This window comes from Gorilla gorilla, chromosome 6 (genome assembly GCF_029281585.2).
Source record: "Gorilla gorilla gorilla isolate KB3781 chromosome 6, NHGRI_mGorGor1-v2.1_pri, whole genome shotgun sequence".
NCBI classification, from domain to species: Eukaryota; Metazoa; Chordata; class Mammalia; order Primates; family Hominidae; genus Gorilla; species Gorilla gorilla.
Genome location: NC_073230.2, coordinates 77,471,977 through 77,491,614, shown reverse-complemented (window position 1 = coordinate 77,491,614; position 19,638 = coordinate 77,471,977). Strand labels below are relative to the sequence as shown.

Here is a 19,638-nt window from a genome sequence, read left to right as displayed (position 1 = left end):
AAAATTTTCCATAAAAAGTTTAAATCGATGTAACAGAAACAGCAAACCATGGCTCTCAGGAAAGCTGACATGCAACTATCAGCACCAAAATATTTCCTAAGAAATAGTAAACATGGCCGGGCATGATGGCTCATGCCTGTAATCCTAGTACTTTGGGAGGCTGAGATGGGAGGATGGCCTGAGGCCAGGAGTTTGAGAGCAGCCTGGACAACATAGTGAGACCTTGTCCCTACAAAAGTAAAAATTAAAAAAATATTAGCCAGGTGTGGTGGTGCATATCTGTAGTCCCAGCTACTCAGGAGGCTGAGACAGAAGGATCACCTGAGCCCAGAAGCTCAAGGCTGCAGTGAGCTGTGATTGTGTCACTGTACTCTAGCCTGGACAGCAGAGCGAGATCATGTCTCAAAAACAAAACAAAGAAAACAAACATACAAACAAAAAAAATCATTCTCAAAAGGGACTATCAAAGGATATAACTGTTTCCAATTCCAGGTTCAGATACCTGCATCCCAATCATCCAATTAAAAAAAAAAACAAAAATAGTACACATTATGGATAAAGAAATAATTCCTTGGTCATTGAATCAAAATATCAAGTTGATCCTGTGCATAAAAATTACAGGATGGGCCTCAGGCTTGCTTCTCTATATTCAGTGCTAGAGACAGTGGGGCTATACCAAATTTCTTCAAGATAAGAAACAGTGACCCAATCATTTTAAATCCAGCACAACTTTTGCTAAAGCATAAAGGCAAAAAAAAAAAAAAAAAATTTTAGCACTGTCATAGGAAAAGACATTTACATTAATGTAATAGGATTGAAAGTCCAGAAACAAACCTTCAAGTTTACAGTTAACTGATTTTCGGTAAGTGTGCCAGAACAATTTTTTAAACAAATTTTGTTGAAGAAATAGAATATTCACATATTAAAAATGAAGTTGGACCCCTACCTCACAGCGTATACAAAAAATTGATTCAAAATGCATTAAAAGATTAAATGTTAAGAGCTAAAACTATAAAACTCCTAGAAGAAAACATAGGCATAAGTCTTCATAACTTGGATTAGGCAATAATTATTTATATATGACACCAAAACCCAAGAAACAAAAGGAAAAACAGGTAAATTGGCTTCATCCAAATTAAATATTTTTTGTGCTTCAAAGGACATGATCAAGAAGGTAAAAAAACAACCCACAAATTGGAGAAAATATTTGCAGATCATATATCTAACAAAGGAATTGTATCTAGAATATGTAAAGAACTCTTACAATAGAATAATAAGAAAGAATAACCCAATTTAAAAACGGGCAAATGATTGAAGTAGACCTTTCTCCAAAGAAAATATACAAGGTTGACCATGGTGGCACGTGCCTGTGGCCCCAGCTACTTGGGAGTCTGAGGTGGGAGGATTGCTTGAGCCCAGGAGATGGAGATTGCAGTGAACCATGTTCATGCCACTACACTCCAGCCTAGGTGACAGAGCAAGACTCGGTCTAAATAAATAAATAAATAAACAGAAAGAAAATATACAAATAGCCAATAGAAAAATAAAAAGATGCTTAACTTCAGCGGACACCAGAGAAAAGCAAATCAAAATCACAATGAAATGGCATTTTATATCCACTAGAATGCCTATAATATAAAATAAAGAGAGAGATAATAATAAGTGTTGGTAAGGATGGAGAGAGATTGGAACCTTCTGCATTGCTGGTAAGAATGTAAACTGGTGCAGCCACTCTGGAAAACAGTTTGGTTGATTTGGTTGATACTCAAAATGTTAATCACAGAATTGCCATATGACCCAGCAGTTCCACTTCAAGGTATGTATCCAGGACAAATGAAAGTGTGTGTCCACACAAAAACTTGTACACAAATGTTTATATCACCTTATTTATCATAGCCAAAAAGGTAGAAATAACCCAAATGTTTATAAACATTTTGGATAAATAAACTGTGGTGTATCCATATAATGGAATATTATTTAACATACAAATAAATGAAGTACTGATACACGCTACCACGTTTGTGAAACTTGAAAACGTGCTAAGTGAAAGAAGTCAGTCAAAAAGACCACATATTGTATGATTCCATTTACATGAAATGTCCAGAATAGGCAAATCTGTAGAGACAGAAAGTACAGTACATTCGTTGTTACCGTACATTAGTTGTTATCTAGATTTGGGGGGGAGGTGAAGGCTGGGGTAAATGAGGAGTGACTGCTTATGGGTAATGGGTTCTTTTTGGAAGTGATAAAAAAGTCCTAAAAATGTGTTGATAGTTGGACAACTCTGTGGATATACTAAAAAGGCATTGAATTGTACACTTTAAATGGATGAATTGCATGGTATGTGAATTATAACTCAATAAAGCTGTCACAGGAAAAAAAAGAAGACCATTGTAAGGTGGCTAAGAATTTAAAGAATGTAAATCCCGTAGGGTCTTGTTAAAGAAATACTAGATGATAAACTTCAGCCAACCAAGAAATGAACAGTAACGTTATGGTAAACAGACTGGCTGTAAACATTGAATCAATTTAACTGTGGGACTAAACTAAAAAAGAAAAAAAGTGGTTTCAAAACAGTAAGTGTTCTAGATTATAATCCATTCAATAAAATAAGAATCTCTGGGATCGTGCCACTGCACTGCAGCCTGGGCGACAGAGTGAGACTCCATCTCAAAAAAAAAAAAAAAAAAAAAAGAATCTGGGTTCATTCTGATATAAATAAATAGAGGAAGAAAGAAAAGCTCTTCCTTATAATAAAAGTTCAGCTAATAAATGTAACAGAACTTATGAAAATAGAAAATAGGCTGGGCACAGTGGCTCATGTATGTAATCCCAGGGCTTTGGGAGGCCGAGGCAGGCGGATCACCTGAGGTCAGGAGTTCAAGACCAGCCTGGCCAACATGGTGAAACCCCATCTCTACTAAAAATACAAAAATTAGCTGAGTGTGGTGGTGGGTGCCTGTAATCCCAGCTACTCGGGAGGCTGAGGCAGAAGAATCTCTTGAACTAGAGAGGCAGAGGTTGTAGTAAGCTGAGATCACACCACTGCACTCAAGCCTGGGTGATAGAGCGAGGCTCCGTCTCTCAAAAAAAAAAAAAAAAAGAAAAGAAAATAGAAAGTCACCATTTGGCAACCATTGTAGTGGCCTTTGGCCATAGTGGACCTGTGGTCGCACATTCAGGCATGCTAAGGCAGGCGGATGGTATGTTGATGATGTACAGGATGCTGGCATGATCTCAGAATATGCTCCCACAAAACAATACCCAATTGCAAGAGCAAAACTAGTGTCCTTCTGGTGGAGAAAACCGGGAGATTCCAGCATGACCAGGTGACTGGAAATTAGTGTCACCAGCGGTGGGTGGTACAGATTGACATCGTGCACTTCTTTTTTTTTTTGAGACAGAATCTCGCTCTGTCGGCCAGGCTGGAGTACAGTGGCACGATCTCAGCTCACTGCAACCTCCGCCTCCAGGCTCAAGCAATTCTCCTGCCTCAGCCTCCCGAGTAGCTGGGATTACAGGCGTGTGCCACCATGCCAGGCTAATTTTTGTATTTTTAGTAGAGACGGGGTTTCACCATGTTGGACAGGCTGGTCTTGAACTCCCGACCTCAGGTAATCCGCTCGCCTTGGCCTCCCAAAGTGCTGGGATTACAGGCGTGAGCCACCGCACCTGGCCGACATCGTGCACTCCTAATGCAGAGAACACAGTATGATGTCAGTGACATCCCTACCAGGAATCCTTGATCTGAGTCTGGTCACAGAGAGACATCAGATGGACCCACACTCAGCGTCATCCCACAGAATAGGAGGCCTGTATTCTTTAAAATTGTTGGGGACATAAGTGACAGGAAAGATTAAGGAATTGGTCCAGGTTGGAGGACACTAGGAGACATGACAACTAGAATAGATGCAATACATTTTCCCGGATGGCATCTTGGACCCCAAGGGAAAAAGACACATCATTGAGAGAGTTGGTAAAATTTGAATGGGCTCTAAATGGATTGGATGGGAGCATTGTGAAAATGTTGACTTCCTGACTTAGAAGTTTGCATGATGAGAGATCTTTGTTTTAGAGAATGCACACGGAAGTATTTACAAGTGAAGGTATACTGTTCCCACAGCTAGCTCTCAAGTGGTGAAGGAAAAGACTAGTGTGTGTGTGTGTGTGTGTGTGTGTGTGTGTGTGTGTGAAAAGAGAAAGAATAAGAGCAAGGGAGGGAGAGTGGGGACAAGAGAGGGAGGAAGATATGTAAAAATGCAATAAGATGGTAACAGCTGGGAAATATGGATGAAGCAGTTATGGGAATAACTTGAACTGTACTTGTAACTATTCTATACATTTGTAATAATTTCAAAATACAGTATTTCTAAATAGCAGAATATAAATGTTAAAAATGTAAAAAATGGGCTGGGCGCAGTGGCTCACACCTGTAATCCCAGCACTTTGCAAGGCCGAGGCGGGTGGATCACCTGAGGTCAGGAGTTCAAGACCAGCCTGGCCAACATGGTGAAACCCTGCCTCTACTAAAACTACAAAAATTAGCCAGGCGTGGTGGTGCATGCCTGTAATCATAGCTACTTGGGAGGCTGAGGCAGGGGAATCACTTGAACCCAGGAAGTGGAGGTTGCAGTGAGCCGAGATCACGCCACTGCACTCCAGCCTGGCTGACAGAGTGAGACTCTATCTCACAAAAAAAAAGGCGGGGGGACAATGTAAATAAAAAGAAAATGGTATAATTATCAACAGAGAAGAATTTGTTGGCTCAGAGTTTTTGAACATGCTCTTCCTCCTTCCTGAATTGTCTCACCCCACATTGTTTTAATACAGAGTCTTGCTCTGTCACCCAATCGGAAATGTAGTAGTGTAGTCATGACTCACTGCAGCCTCAACCTCCCTGGATCAAGTGATCCTCGCACCTGAGCCCCTCAGGTAGCTGGGACTATAGGCATTTACCACCACACCTGTATAAATTTATTTATTTATTTATTTATTTATTTATTGTAGAGATGGGGTCTCCCTATGTTACCCCAGGCTGGTCTCAAACTCCTGGCCTCAAGGAATCCTCTTGCCTTGGCCTCCCAAAGTGCTAGGATTACAAGTGTGAGCTACCACACCCAACCTCTAACCCCACATTTTAAAAGGGTGGATTATCTCGTGCCATTCATGTCTTAGCTTAAATATCCTTAGGAAAGAATGCCCCTGGCTACCCTTGATTCTAGCTATTTTCTTTGTGGCACTCATAAGCAGCCAACATCATACTAGGTAATTACCTATTGGCCACACAGAGGTGGGCACTTGATATGCTTGGTTTACTGCTCCATGATGCCTCTTTTCCTTGAGGATCCAAAATGCCATCCAGGAGCATGCATTGCATTTAGTTGTCATGTTGCCTCTATCTTCTCCAATCCTCAGTAACCCCCCCCCCCCCAAAAAAAAATGGCTGGCACATAGTAGTTGCTCATTAAACATCTCTTATTGTTGAAATACTGAGATGGAGAAAGAGCACAGAAATTGGAAGGTGAAGCATTCTGATTCCCCTTTAATACCCCTCAGGGTCAACAGATATAATTTAAAGGGCAAACTGCTAAACGCCATGTGTCCTTTGTAACCATTTGTGTCAGAAAAAGACTGAAAAGGCTAGGCACCTTTCATCTTAATTAAATGAAATTAATTAAAAGCTCATGCCTGTAATGCCAGCACTTTGAGAGGCTGAGATGGGAAAATCACTTGAGCCCAGGAGTTCGAGACCAGCCTGAGCAACACATTGAGACCCCATCTCTATTTTCAAAATACAAATAATATAAATTTTAAAAATAAAGAGATGGAAAAGTAGGAGAATGGGCTCCTCCTACATGTGGGCTGTAAAAATATAGCATATCTCAGTGCTCGTGGATGGGACACTCACATCTTCACACATATATTTTAGCCTCCAAGAAAATGCCTTGGCTAACTACATCCCATTTTAGGGCAGAATATCCCAGCTGTGAATAGGCACAATTGCCATATCCATAAATCCTAGGCAATCAGACTGACTGGGTTCAAATCTCAGCTCTGCCATTTATTAGCTGCTTGATGTTGAGAAAGTTACCTATCTCTTTCTTGGTTCGCTCATCTGTAAAATGGGAACAATAGTAGTACATATCTCACAGAAATGTTGTGAAGGAAATAATATTTAAGTGCCTAGAAAACAGTGCATGGGCTGGGCATGGTGGCTCATGCCTGTAATCCCAGCACTTTTGAAGGCCAAGGTGGGCGGATCACCTGAGGTCAGGAGTTCGAGACCAGACTGGCCAACATGGTGAAACCCCGTCTCTACTAAAGATACAAAAAAAAAATGTAGCCTGGCCTGGTGGTACACACCTGTAATCCAAGCTACTTGGGAGGCTGATGCAGGAGAATCACTTGAACCTGGGAGGCAGAGGTTGCAGTGAGCAGAGATGGCGCCACTGCACTCCAGCCTGGGCAATAAGAGCAAGACTCCGTCTTGAAAAACAAAACAAAAACAAACACAAACAAACAAAAAGAAAACAGTGCATGGTACAGCATAAATAATGCTATGAATATCATCAAAAGACTTGTATCTTTTGGTTAATCTCTGCTAATAAACCCACTACAACTATGAAGTAACTGACTTTCCAATATTAAATGCACCCCATTCTTTCCTCGAGCCTAGTCCCTCTAACCACAAAATAATCCCAGGATGTTAAAAAAAAAAGTATAAGGTATTGTTCAATATATCCTGTGACTTTGATTGTGGCAAAGACTGCTGTATGTTCACTTTCTTTTCCTCCTGGGCACAGAGCAAGAGAACCCTCCCAGCTTCCCTTGCAGTGGAAGGTGCCTGTGGCTGAGTTCTGAACAATGGAATATGAACAGAATGATGCACACTGCATGCCTCTCTAACCCTCAGATCTCTAGACAACTGCAGAATATCCAGTAGAGAACTCTGGGGTTCTAGGGGATAGTAGAGTGTGGGTCCTTGAATGACCCTGTAAACAAACAAACAAAAAATTCTAAGGTCTTCCCCAAACCATCTGAATGGACCCCTGCTCTCCAACAAGGGCATTCCAAAGTTAACCTGATAAAACTAGTTCAGGATATGATGGGAAGGGAGAGCCAGATGTGCCTCATTATACCCGCCGCCCCTTTGGAATTACTTATAAAACAGACTATTTCAGTCTGATAAACATTTGCAATCTATTGTCTCTGAAGCCTGCTACCTGGAGGCTTCATCTACATCATAAAACCTCAGTCTCCACAACCCCCTACTGTAACCCTAACCCAGACATTCCTTTCTATTGATAATAACTCTTTCAACCAACTGCCAATCCAAAAATCTTTGAATCTACTCGCAACTTGGAAGCCCCCACTTCTGTTTGTTCAGCCTTTCTGGACTGAATCAATGTACGTCTTCTGTGTATGATTGATGCCTTACTTATCTCCCTAAAATGTTAAGAAACCTAGTTGTGGACCAGCCACCTTGGGCACATGTTCTGAGGATCTCCTGAGGACTATGTCAACAGGCCAATGGTCAGTCACATTTGGCTCAGAAGAGATCTCTTCAAATATTTTAGAGTTTGACTCTTTCCATTGACAACCCCATGAACACATATTGGGCTGTGATCTGGGTTTAAGCCACTGAGTCTTGGGGTTTGTGTGCTATATAGCACTTAGCCTGACCTGGCTGAGAAATGCATAGTATTGGCAAAGGAAGGAGTTAAGGGAAGAGAATTGAGAGGAGGGGTTGGAGAGCAAGGAGGGTCAGCCTTGGACAAAGGAAGTTCAGACTGATTGAAGCAGCACAGATATCCTGAAGACACAGAATAAAATCTTTGCAATAGCCAAGTTCAGATAACTGTGCTTGGAGAATTGAAGAGCAGCACGGGAGGTGTGAAAGGGAAAATAAAAAGGCTCTAAGGTTGGAAAACGTGTGTGAGCATTTGAGCTGATGGAGACAGGCTGCAAGTCAGCTACACAAACCACTTCAGTTCAACAATAGGTACTGAGCAGACCTAGCTGGAGGGCAACATCTTCTTCTATCAGTGAATGCCTGGGCTGGGAAGATATAATAATGCAGGCAGCTCCAACAAGACTGAAACTGAAAGCCATGGAATCGTCTAACACAGGGGTCCCCAACCCCCGGGCCATAGACTGCAACCGATCCTCCGTGGCCTGTTAGGAACCAGGCTGCACAGCAGGAAGTGAGTGGCAGGCAAGGGAAGCTTCATCTGTATTTTCAGCTGCACCACACCACTCTCACTACTGCCTGAGCTCTGCTTCCTGTCAGATCAGTGATGGCATTAGATTCTCACAGGAGCATGAACCCTATTGTGAAGTGTGCACGTGAGGTATCTAGGTTGCGCACCCCTTATGAGAATCTAATGCCTGATGATCTGTCACGGTTTCCCATCACCCCCAAATGGGAGGAAAACGAACTCACAGCTCCCACTAATTCCACATGATAGTGAGTTGTATAATTATTTTGTTACATAGTACAATGTATTAATAATAGAAATAAAGTGCACAGTAATCATAATGAACTTGAATTATCCCAAAACCATCCTTACCCCTAGTTCATAGAAATATTGTGTTTGACAAAACCAGTCTCTGGTGCCAAAAAGATTGGGGACCCCTGCTCTAGAATGTTGGGGTGACTGCTTAGAGAGGTTCCACTTAAGACAGAGCAGAAATCCTCTCTTAGGGGCCTGTTGGACACCCCTCACTCCCAAGCATAAAAATAAAGGGAAATCCCAGGCACCTAGCTAACCTTGAAGATTAAGTGAGCAACTTGATAAGCAAGAAGATAGTAGCTTAAAACAATAGCCAAGGAAGTTAGAGTTTGGTTCCCTACAGAAACTAAAGAAACATCTTAACACATGTCCCTGAGTTGTTTTTTAAAAACCTACACCCCCATCACATAGATGTCAGATAAAGAGAAACTGAAGACTGAACTTTAACCACCTCCTTTGCCCCTGAATTTCTTTTTGAGGGGTCTGGAGGGGTCACACTGTGGGCCAGAGTTAGTATTCTTTGTTGCTGACCACAGAATTTTAGACAAGACTTTACCTCCAGAACCAATCACAAATCAGAAAATCTTTGAATCCGTACGACCTGTGGGAGCCCCCTTTGAGATGTCCCGTCTTTTTTTAGGTCAAACCAATGTATGGCATTCACGTATTGATTAATAACTTTCCTGTTACCTCTGCCTCCTTGCCTTTAAAATTTCTTACCTGTAAGCCAGGCAGGAGTTCAGGTCTTAAGAATGAGCTGCCCTAGTCTCCTTGCTCGGCACCCTGCAAATAAATGCTTCACTTTCTCTTGCTGCAATTCTGATGCCCAGTCCTGATGGCTTTGCTGCACTGGGTAGGTGGACCCAAGTTGAGTTTAGGATAACACTTTATCCTAAAATTATGTGTATCCCATTCTTCTGTTAGTGCCAGTTCCAAAAAGATACAAAGGTAATTAATGAATCTAAAAGTGAATATTGGCCAGGCCTGGTGGCTCATGCCTGTAATCCCAGCACTTTGGGAGGCCAAGGTGAGTGGGTCACTTGAGGTCAGGAGTTTGAGACCAGCCTGACCAACATGGCAAAACCTGCCCTACTAAAAATACAAAATTAGCCAGGCGTGGTGGCGCACGCCTGTAATCCCAGCTACTAGGGAGGCTGAGGCACGAGAATCACTTGAACTGAGGAGGCAGAGATTGCAGTGAGCTGAGATCATGCCATTGCGCTCCAGCATGGGTGACACAGCAAGACTCTGTCTCAAAATAAAATGAAATAAAAGTGAATATCTATTTCCAATGACAAATATTTATCAATCACTCCCCATGTAAGATGCACTGTTCTAGGTTATTTGAAAATGCAGGAATGTTAAGAAACATTGTCCGTCTTTGAGGATCTCATATTCCTGTCAGAAAGACAGCCCTCACAGATGAGGGAGAACCAAGCACAAAAATGAAGGATCAATGCTTGTATGTGTCACACAATAAGGGCAATATTTCATATTTGATATTAGTGAGGGGTGGATCATGTCACCCTATAACTATGGAAAATTAGAGAAAGTTGTTTTATTTTAAAGAGGATCTACTAAACATTCTAAGTGCCAGTGAGGGCTTTCGAAATGATGGCTGAAGCTGTGCCAACCTAAGGGGAGGAGAAGATTGAAGACTTGGCCCATGTCAATAGCAGAAAACAATAAATAGTGGTTGGTCACAGAATGGTTGTTCAGCCTAGTCTTGGCAACTTGTCTTAATTTCTTTAGTATAGGTAACTATTTATTCGTAGAAAAATGTGGGCATCCTTATATGAGTTATTAATAGGCTGAGAATGTAGTTCATAGAATATCTCTTCTTGTTTTGGCCAAATTAAGGTAGTTATGGAGAAAGAAGAAAGCTTACAAAACAGAAATCACACAATCAAGTCATAAAGCTGGTGACAGATGAATGGCACTGTCACCAATACCAGAAACACTTAAATAGCTGCCAAATGGCCTCCCCAACCATGCTGGACCCAGGCAGAAAAAGGAGAGAACTGAGAAGTTCAGGTTCCCAGGGACTTGGTGAGTGCAGGTCAATGCGGGCAGGGTTGTGAATATTGCACACACACCAAGCCTTCCTTCTCAGAGGACTCCTGGGGTAAAAAATTCAGGAGTTTTATAGGCAACACTCAAGAGTAAGCTGGTCAAATGGTTAATTTCTCTCCCAAGTTCTTCGTAGAGAATACAGCGTCAAGCAAGGAAATCAAGTCAACAAGCTGAAAGGACACAAAGTCTAAAGAAGAGCTATGGTGAAAGTAAAAAAATGGACAAAATTAAAATAAAGGGGGAGGAAACTAGATGAGCTGTAACGGGAGAAAAAGATCAGAGGATCCTGAGCAATTGCAACCAGTAAAGCTGGAATGACCATCATTCTATGGCCACAGATATCAAGCATGTGTATAGGTTACAATGGTTTAATAACAGATGGATGGTTTTCTTTTTCTTTCCTTTTTTTTTTTTTTTTTTTTTTTGAGATGGAGTCTTGCTCTGTCACCCAGGTTACAGTGCAGTAGCACGATCTCAGCTCACTGCAACCTCCGCCTCCCGGGTTCAAGTGATTCTCCTGCCTCAGCCTCCCGAGTAACTGGGACTACAGGTGCACATCACCATGCCCAGCTAATTTTTTTATTTTTAGTAGAGACTGGGTTTCAACATGTTGGCCAGGATGGTCGTGATCTCTTGACCTCAGGTGATCCACCCACCTCGGCCTCCCAAAGTGCTGAGATTATAGGCATGAGCCACCGTGCACGGCCGGATAAATGGTTTTCTAATCTCCCAAGGAAGAATATTGGAAAGGATCATGATTGCTCAAATGCTACCCACGTCTTGACTTTCCTTTCTTACTTCTAAGGCTTATGAAAGTGAGGTGTATGGTTGTCTTCACCTTGCATACTTTTAATGGGAATTCTTTTTTAAAAAAAATTTTTTTGGTTCGGGAGTACATGTGAAAGTTTGTTACACAGATAAACTCGTGTCTCAAGGGTTTGTTTTGCAGATTGTTACATCACTTGGATATTAAGCTCAGTACCCAATAGCTATCTTTTCTACTCCTCTCCCTCCTCCCACCTGCTACCCTCAAGGAGACCCCAGAGTCTGTTGTTCTTTTTGTGTTCATGGGTTCTCAACATTAAGCTCCTACTTACAAGTGAGAACCTGCAGTATTTGGTTTACTGTTCCTGGGTAATGGCCTCCAGCTTCATCCATGTTCCTGCAAATAACATGATCTCATTCTTTTTTATGGCTGCATAGTATTCCCTGGTGTATATATACCACATTTTCTTTATCCAATTTGTCATTGATGGCCATTTAGGTTGATAATATGTCTTTGCTATTGTAAACAGTGCTGCAACAAACATTTGCATGCATGTGTCTTTATGGTAGAAAGATCTATATTCCTCTGGGTATATACCCAGTAATGGGATTGCTAGGTTGAATGGTAGTTCAGCTTTTAGCTCTTTGAGGAATTGCCACACTGCTTTCCACAGTTGTTGAACTAATTTATACCTCTACCAACAGTGTGTAAGTGTTCCCTTTTCTCCACAACCTTGCCAGCATCTGTTATTTTTTGACATTTTAATAATCTGATCGGTTTCAGATGGTATCTCATTGTGGTTTTGATTTGCATTTCTCAAATGATCAGTGATATTGAGCTTTTTTTAAATGCTTGTTGGCCGCATGTATGTCTTCTTTTGAAAAATGTCTGTTCATGTCCTTTGCCCACTTTTCAATGGGGTGGTTTCTCTTGTAAATTTGTTTAAATTCCTTACAGATGCTGGATATTAGATCTTCGTCAGATACATAGTTTGCAAATATTGTCTCCCATTCTGTAGGTTGTCTGTTTACTCTGTTGATAGTTTCTTTTGCTGTGCAGAAGCTCTTAAGTTTAATTAGATCCCACTTGTCAATTTTTGTTTTGACTGTGATTGCTTTTGATGTCTTTGTCATGAAATATTTGCCCGTTCCTAGGTCCAGGATGATACTGCCTAGGTTTTCTTCCAGGATTTTTATAGTTTGGGGTTTTACATTTAAGTTAGAAGATAGATAACAAACTGATTTACAAATAAATAATATGCCAGGTGGTCATAATTACTAAGGAAACAATAAACTAGGATAAAAGGAATAACAATTCATACAAACAATAGAGGAAAACTTAAATAGTGATAAAAGAAGACATATAACAGGGTGGGCATAAGTGAGAGTTAATTGTATATGTCAACTTGACTAGGTTAAGGGATACCCATACAACTAGCAAAATATTATCTCTGGGGGTGCCTCTGAGGGTGTTTCTGGAGGAGATTAGCATTTGCATCAGTAGACTGAGTGAAGAAGAGCTGCTCTTAGTAATGTGGGAAAAGGCCGAGTGCGGTGGCTCATGCCTGTAATCCCAGCACTTTGAGAGGCCAAGACGGGTGGATCACCTGAGGTCAGGAGTTCAAGACCAGACTGGACAACATGATGAAACCCCGTCTCTACTAAAAATACAAAGATTTGCTGGGTGTGGTGGCATGCACCTGTAATCCCAGCTACTCAGGAGTCTGAGGCAGGGAAATTGCTTGAACCCCGGAGGCGGAGGTTGCAGTGAGCCGAGATCACGCCATTGCACTCCAGCCTGGGCTACAAGAACAAAACTCCATCTCAAAAAAAAAGAGTAACGTGGGTGAATACCAACCAATCCATTGAGGGTCCAGATAGAATGAAAAGGCTGAGGGAGGGCTAGTTATTTTTCTTTTCTGGAGCTGGGACATCCATCTTTTCCTGCCCTTGAACATTGGAGCTACTGATTCTTGGGTCTTTGGACTCCAGGACTTATACCACCAGCCTGTCCCCTAACCCCTGCCCTGGTTCTCAGACCTTTGTCCTTGGACTGAAAGTTACACCATCAGCTTTCCTGGTTCTCCAGCTTACAGGTAACAGATCATTGGACTTCCTGGCCTCCATAATCACATAAACCAATTTTCATAATTTTATAATTATTTGCATAACAATGCAAAGTGCTCCAAATATATATGGAGAGTTTAGGTCTTAGAATAAATTCTATGCAACAGCCAAGTTCAGATAACCGTGGTAGCTCTTAAAATAAAACTTTTGCAACAGCAGAGATTATATATAATCTCTGTTTTTCTGAGAAACCCTAATACAGCATATAATTTTATGAGGAAATTAGGCAATGCTGCACTTTGCACTTAAGTAGAAAAGTGGGCACTGAGCTTTCTGACAAGCAGTGAGCAAAACATACTGAATTTGGTCATTTAACTTATGCAATTAAAAAATATAGACATATGTATGTCATCAAAAAGAGTCAAGCTCTGTAAAATATTTGAAGAGATTTGATTTGAGCCAAATGTGAGTGACTATGGCTCATGACACAGCCCTCAGGAGGTCCTGAGAACATGTGTCCAAGGTAGTCAGGGTACACCTTGGTTTTATACATTTTTAGGAGGCATGAGACATCAATCAAATACATTTAAGAAATACATTCAGGAAGGCGGGACAACTCCAAGTAAGGGCTTCCAGGCTATAGGAAAATTTAAACATTTCCTGGTTGACAATTGGTTGAGTTTGTCTAAAGACCTGGGATCCATACAAAAGAAATGTCCAGGTTAAGGTAAAAGATTGTGGAGACCAAGGTTCTTTTGAAGTGTTATAGTGGCTGCCCTTAGAGACAATAGATGACAAATGTTTCCTATTCAGATCATCAAAAGGCGCTAGACTCTTAGTTAATGTCTTTAGGATTGAGAGGGCCTGGAACAAAAAGATCTAGCTATGTTGATAGAGATTCTTTACAGATGCAAGTTTTTGCCCACAAAGGACAGCTTTGCAGGGCCATTTCAAGATATGGCAAAGAAACGTATTTTGGGGTAAAATATTTTGACTTTCTTCTTTGTCACATAATGTTATGCCAGAGTTAGATTAGAATGTAAGTCACAAAATATAGGGTTAAATAAAACCCATCTGGGCCGGGCGCAGTGGCTCACGCCTGTAATCCCAGTACTTTGGAAGGCCGAGACGGGCGGATCACGAGGTCAGGAGATGGAGACCATCCTGGCTAACACGGTGAAACCCTGCCTCCACTAACAAAATACAAAAAATTAGCCGGGCTTGGTGGCAGGCGCCTGTAGTCCCAGCTACTCTGGAGGCTGAGGCGGGAGAATGGCGTGAACCCAGGAGGCGGAGCTTGCAGAGAGCCAAGATCGCGCCACTGCACTGCAGTCTAGGCGACAGAGAGAGACTCCGTCTCAAAAAAATAAATACATAAATAAATAAAATAAAAATGTAAAATAAAACCCATCTGATGAGAATTTATGGTTTGTAGGCCATGACTCTCCAGACCCCTTGGATAGGAATTTGGGCAAGAAAAAAAATCAGAGCTTAGTCCTCATGTATACGTATTTTTTTCAGATAAGATGTTTTTCCAGCATCAAACTCTAAAGAGTATGTACCTTAATAATCCTTTTAAATACCTTAACTTCAGAGAATGGAAAAAGCATTAACATTCAGAGTCATAGGCAAATAATTGATGGCTGAGGAGGGACAGAACTTGGATTGAGGGGTGGGATGTGGCGATTTCCCTGGACCGGAGGTGGGGACTCTCCGAGAGGTTCTACCGGTTTTGACCAGCTGCTCTTTTTGCCTCGGTAGCCTCCTGAGTCTTCTGCATTGGAGCTTTTCTAACACAGACTGTTAAGCTCTATTGTGCTGATTTGACATCTGGAACAAATTCTTTTGTCATACACCATCAGACTTTAAACAAATAAGAGCTAATGAGTTATACAGATGCCATGATTTTGCCTCAGCCAATAATTACTTTGTTCACTCAAGGGTAGTATGGAGATTCAGAGACAAGAGGATCTCTCCTGTTTCACCTCACATTAGAATTTGTTTGCTTTGACAAATATCTGACTTGTCTGATGTTTACGATGTAACATATTTATTTTGCCAGGTCTGCCCTATAGATCATCCTGTCCCAGAGATCTACAGCATAATGGCCTGGAAGCAGTCTTTGTTTTGGAGCCAAGCCCAGCAAAGTCTCAATTCCTTCCCGGACTTCAATCGCTATCTGGATGAACAAGGCCAAGTCATCGACCTTCTCTGGGCCTCAGTTTCCTCACCCATAAACTGGAGGTAAAAACACATACCCCATGGGATGGGATTACATAAGAGCTTAACACAATGTCTGGCACAGAGTGGGAAATCAGTAAACATTTGCTCCCATCCTTTGCTCAAATCAGTTTTAATTAAAGGTCCCTTTGAGAAAATGAGAAAGTCAATCTTCATTTGACCGAGAAAAGAAGTAAATCTTTTTCTGTTGTTGTTAAGATAAGACTTATCTATGTAAGTTCACTTTAAGGATAGTGATTTGTTATTTTTCATTTAAAGCCAATTAATCAATGTAGTGTGGATGTCTTCTTTCTCCCTGGAGTCTCTTTGAAGCAGTTTGCTCCTAGGGCATCTAAAGAAAAGATGTCAGAGGGCTGGAATAAGAGAAAGTTGATAGAATGAAGAAGGGGCTATTTGGGATAGAAGGGTATACATAATACCTCTCCAGCTGGTTCCCAGTGGGGGATATTAGGACAATGAATTGTAGCTCAGTGTCCAGCTTCTGGAACCTCTGGAGGAAGTCAGATACTGCCTCCAGGGATGCCTATAGATATTCCTACCTCTGCCCAGGCAAGCCCATCTCCAGCTGCAGCAGCCACAACTGCTAGAAACAACCAACACCAGCAGGAGAGGAGATAAACCAGGTATTAGGTACCAGGAGAAATAAGTCGGGGACAGGGGTGGCAGTCAAATCATACTCCTTTTTTGTAATAAGTTTTATTTTGTTTTTCATTGTCACATAATAATTATATATATTTATGAGATGTAGTGTGATGTTTGCTGTACATTATGTAATGATCAAATCGGAATAGTTAGCATATTGATCATCTCAAATGCCTGCCATTTCTTTGTAGTAAGAACACTTAACTGAGGCAGGGGTATCACACTGTCAAGAGATCGAGACTATCCTGGCCAACATGGTGAAACCCCGTCACTACTAAAAATACAAAAATTAGCTGGGCCTGGTTGTGCGTGCCTGTAGTCCTAGCTACTTGGGAGGCTGAGGCAGGAGAATCCCTTGAACCCAGGAGGCAGAGGTTGCAGTGAGCCGAGATTGCACCACTGCACTCCAGCCTGGAGACAAAGCAAGAGTCTGTCTCAAAAAAAAAAAAAAAAAAGCATTTAAAATCCTCTCTCCGAGTTACTTTGAAGTGTACCATACAGTATTGTCCACTATAGTCACTCTGCTGTGCAACAGCACGCCAGAATTTATTTCTCCTGTCTAACTGTAACTTTGTGCTCATTGACCAACTTCTCTTTCCTTCCCTCTCCTCACCTACACTCGCCAGTCTCTGGTAACCACTGTTCTTTTATATGCTTCTATGAGATCAATATTTTTTTAGATTCTACACATGAGTGAGATCATACAACATTTGTCCTTATGTGCTTGGCCTATTTCATTAACGTAATTGTTTTCTAGGTTCATTCATGTTGTTACAAATAATAGGATTTCATCCTTTTTATGGCTGAATAGTATTCCACTACGCACATATACAACATTTTCTTTATCCAGTCAGCCATTGGTGGACACTTACATTGATTCCATAGCTTGGTTAGTGTGAATAATGCTACAATGAACATGGGACTGCATTATCTCTTCAACATACTGATTTCATTTCCTTTGGATATATACACACTAGTAGGATTGTTGGATAATATGATAGTTCTATTTTTAATTTTCTGAGAAACCTCCTTACTGTTGCTCGTAAGTGTAGTTTTGCATTCCCTTCAATAGTATATAAGAGTTTCCCTTTCTCTGCATCCTTGCTAGCACTTCTTATTTTGTTTATTTTTTATGATAGACATTTTAACCAGGGTGAGTGATATCTCACTTTGGTTTTGATTTGCCTTTCCCTAATTGTTAGTGATGTTGAGCATGTTCTCATGAACTTATTGGCCACTTGTGTGTCTTCATTTGAGGAATCTCTATTTAGATCTTTTACTGATTTTTAAATCAGCCAGATTATTTGTGTTTTGTTTTGTTTTTGTTTTTGTTTTTTTGCTGTTGTGGTGTTTGAGTTCCTTATATATTCTGGATATTAATCCCTTGTCAGATTCATAGTTTGCAAATATTTTCGCCCATTTTGTAGATTGTCTCTTCACTCTGTTGATTGTTTCCTTAGCCATCGCCTTTTTCATAGAATTTGCCCAGAACAATGTCCTGAAGTATCTCCCCTATGTTTTCTTCTAGTATTTTTATAGTTTTGAGTCTTACTTTTATTAATTTTTTTTTTTGTAGAGTTGGGTTCTTGTTATTTGCCCAGGCTGGTATCAAACTCCTGGCTTCAAGTGATCTTCCTACCTTGGCCTCCCAAAGTGTTGAGATTATAGTCGTGACACACTGTGTCCAGTGTCTCACTTTTAAGTCACTAATCTATCTTGAGTTGATTTTTGTATATGGTGAAAGATAGGGGTCCAGTTTCATTCATCTGCCTATGGATATCCAATTTTCCCAGCACCATTTATTGAAGACCATGTTCTTTCCCTAGTGCCTGTTTTCGTTGACTTTGTCAAAAATCAGTTGGCTGTAAATACATAGGTTTATTTCTGTGTTCTCTATTCTGTTCCATTGATGTATACCATGCTTTTTTGGTTACCATAGTCTTGAAATATATTTCAAAGTCAGGTAGTTTAATGCCTTTAGCTTTATTCTTTTTGCTCAGAAATACTTTGGCTACTTAGGCTCTTTTTTGGTTCCACATGAACTTTAGAATTGCTTTTCTATTTCTAAGAAAAGTGGCATTGATATTTTGATAGGGATTGTTTTGAATCTATAGATTGCTTTGGGCAGTATAGCCATTTTAATGATATTAATTATTCCAATTCATAAACATGAGATGTCTTTCCATTTGTTTGCATCCTCTTCAAATTTTTCATTGGCATTTTGTATTATAGTTTTACTTGTAGAGCTCTTTCATTTCATTAGCTAAATATATTACTAGGAAGGGTTTTTTTTGGTAGATATGTAAGTGGAATTACCTTCTTGGTTTCTTTCTCAGCTAGTTCATTATTGATGTATAGAAATGCTACTGATTTTTTATGTTGGTTTTACATCCTGCAACATTACTGAATTTAATTATCAGATCTAAGAGTTTGTTGGTGGAGTCTTTAAGTTTTTGTAGAGGTAAGATCATGTCATCTGTGAAGGACAATTTAATTTCTTTGTTTCCAATTTGCATACTTTTTATTGCTTTCTCTTGCCTGATTGCTCTGTCTAGGAATTCCAGTAGTATGTTGAATAAGAGTAGTGAAAATATGTATCCTTGTCTAGTTTCAGTTCTTAGAGGAAAGATTTTTAGCTTTTCCCCAAGCAGTATAATATCAGCCATGGATTTGTCATATATGGCTTTTATTATGTTAGGTATTTCCTTCTGTGCCTTGTTTGTTAAGAGTTTTCATCATGAAGAAATGTTGAATTTTATCAAATTCTTTTTCTGCATCTATGGAGATGATCATGTGGTTTTTGTCCTTTGTTCTACTGATGTGATGTATTACATTTAGTTATTTGTGTATGTCAAAACATTTTTGCATCCCTGGGATAAATCCTGCTTGATCATGGTGTACTATCTTTTTGATGTACTGTTGCATTCAGTTTGCTAGTATTTTGTTGAGGAGTTTTGTGTCTATGTTCAAAAGGGATGTTGGCTTGTATTTTTCTTTTCTTCATTGCATCCTTGCCTGGTTTTGATATCAGGGTAATACTAGTCTCATAGAATGAATGGGGAGAATCCCCTTCTCTCCATTTTTTTTGGAATAGGGAGAATTGGTGTTAGTTCTTTGTAAGGTTGATAGAATTATTCAATGAAGCCATCAGTCCTGGACTTTTCTTTTTTGGGAGTCTTTTTATTGCTGAGTCAGTCTGATTACTCTGATTATTGGTTTGTTCAGGTTTCTATTTCTTCCCAGTTCAATATTGATATGTTGAATATGTTCAGGAGTGTATGTATTTCCTCTAGATCTTCTAGTTTGTTAATGTATACTTGTTCATAAGTCTCTGATG

General features: G+C 40.4%; 1 long non-coding RNA gene across 1 annotated transcript in view; it reads left to right on the top strand.

Moving 5' to 3' along the window:
* Positions 1–19,638, top strand: part of LOC134758869 (uncharacterized) — a 171,418-nt gene that overhangs the window by 15,989 nt on the left and 135,791 nt on the right. The window contains exon 2 of the long non-coding RNA XR_010134535.1: positions 15,481–15,662. This is a non-coding gene — a long non-coding RNA (uncharacterized lncRNA). The remainder of the gene's footprint in view (positions 1–15,480; positions 15,663–19,638) is intronic.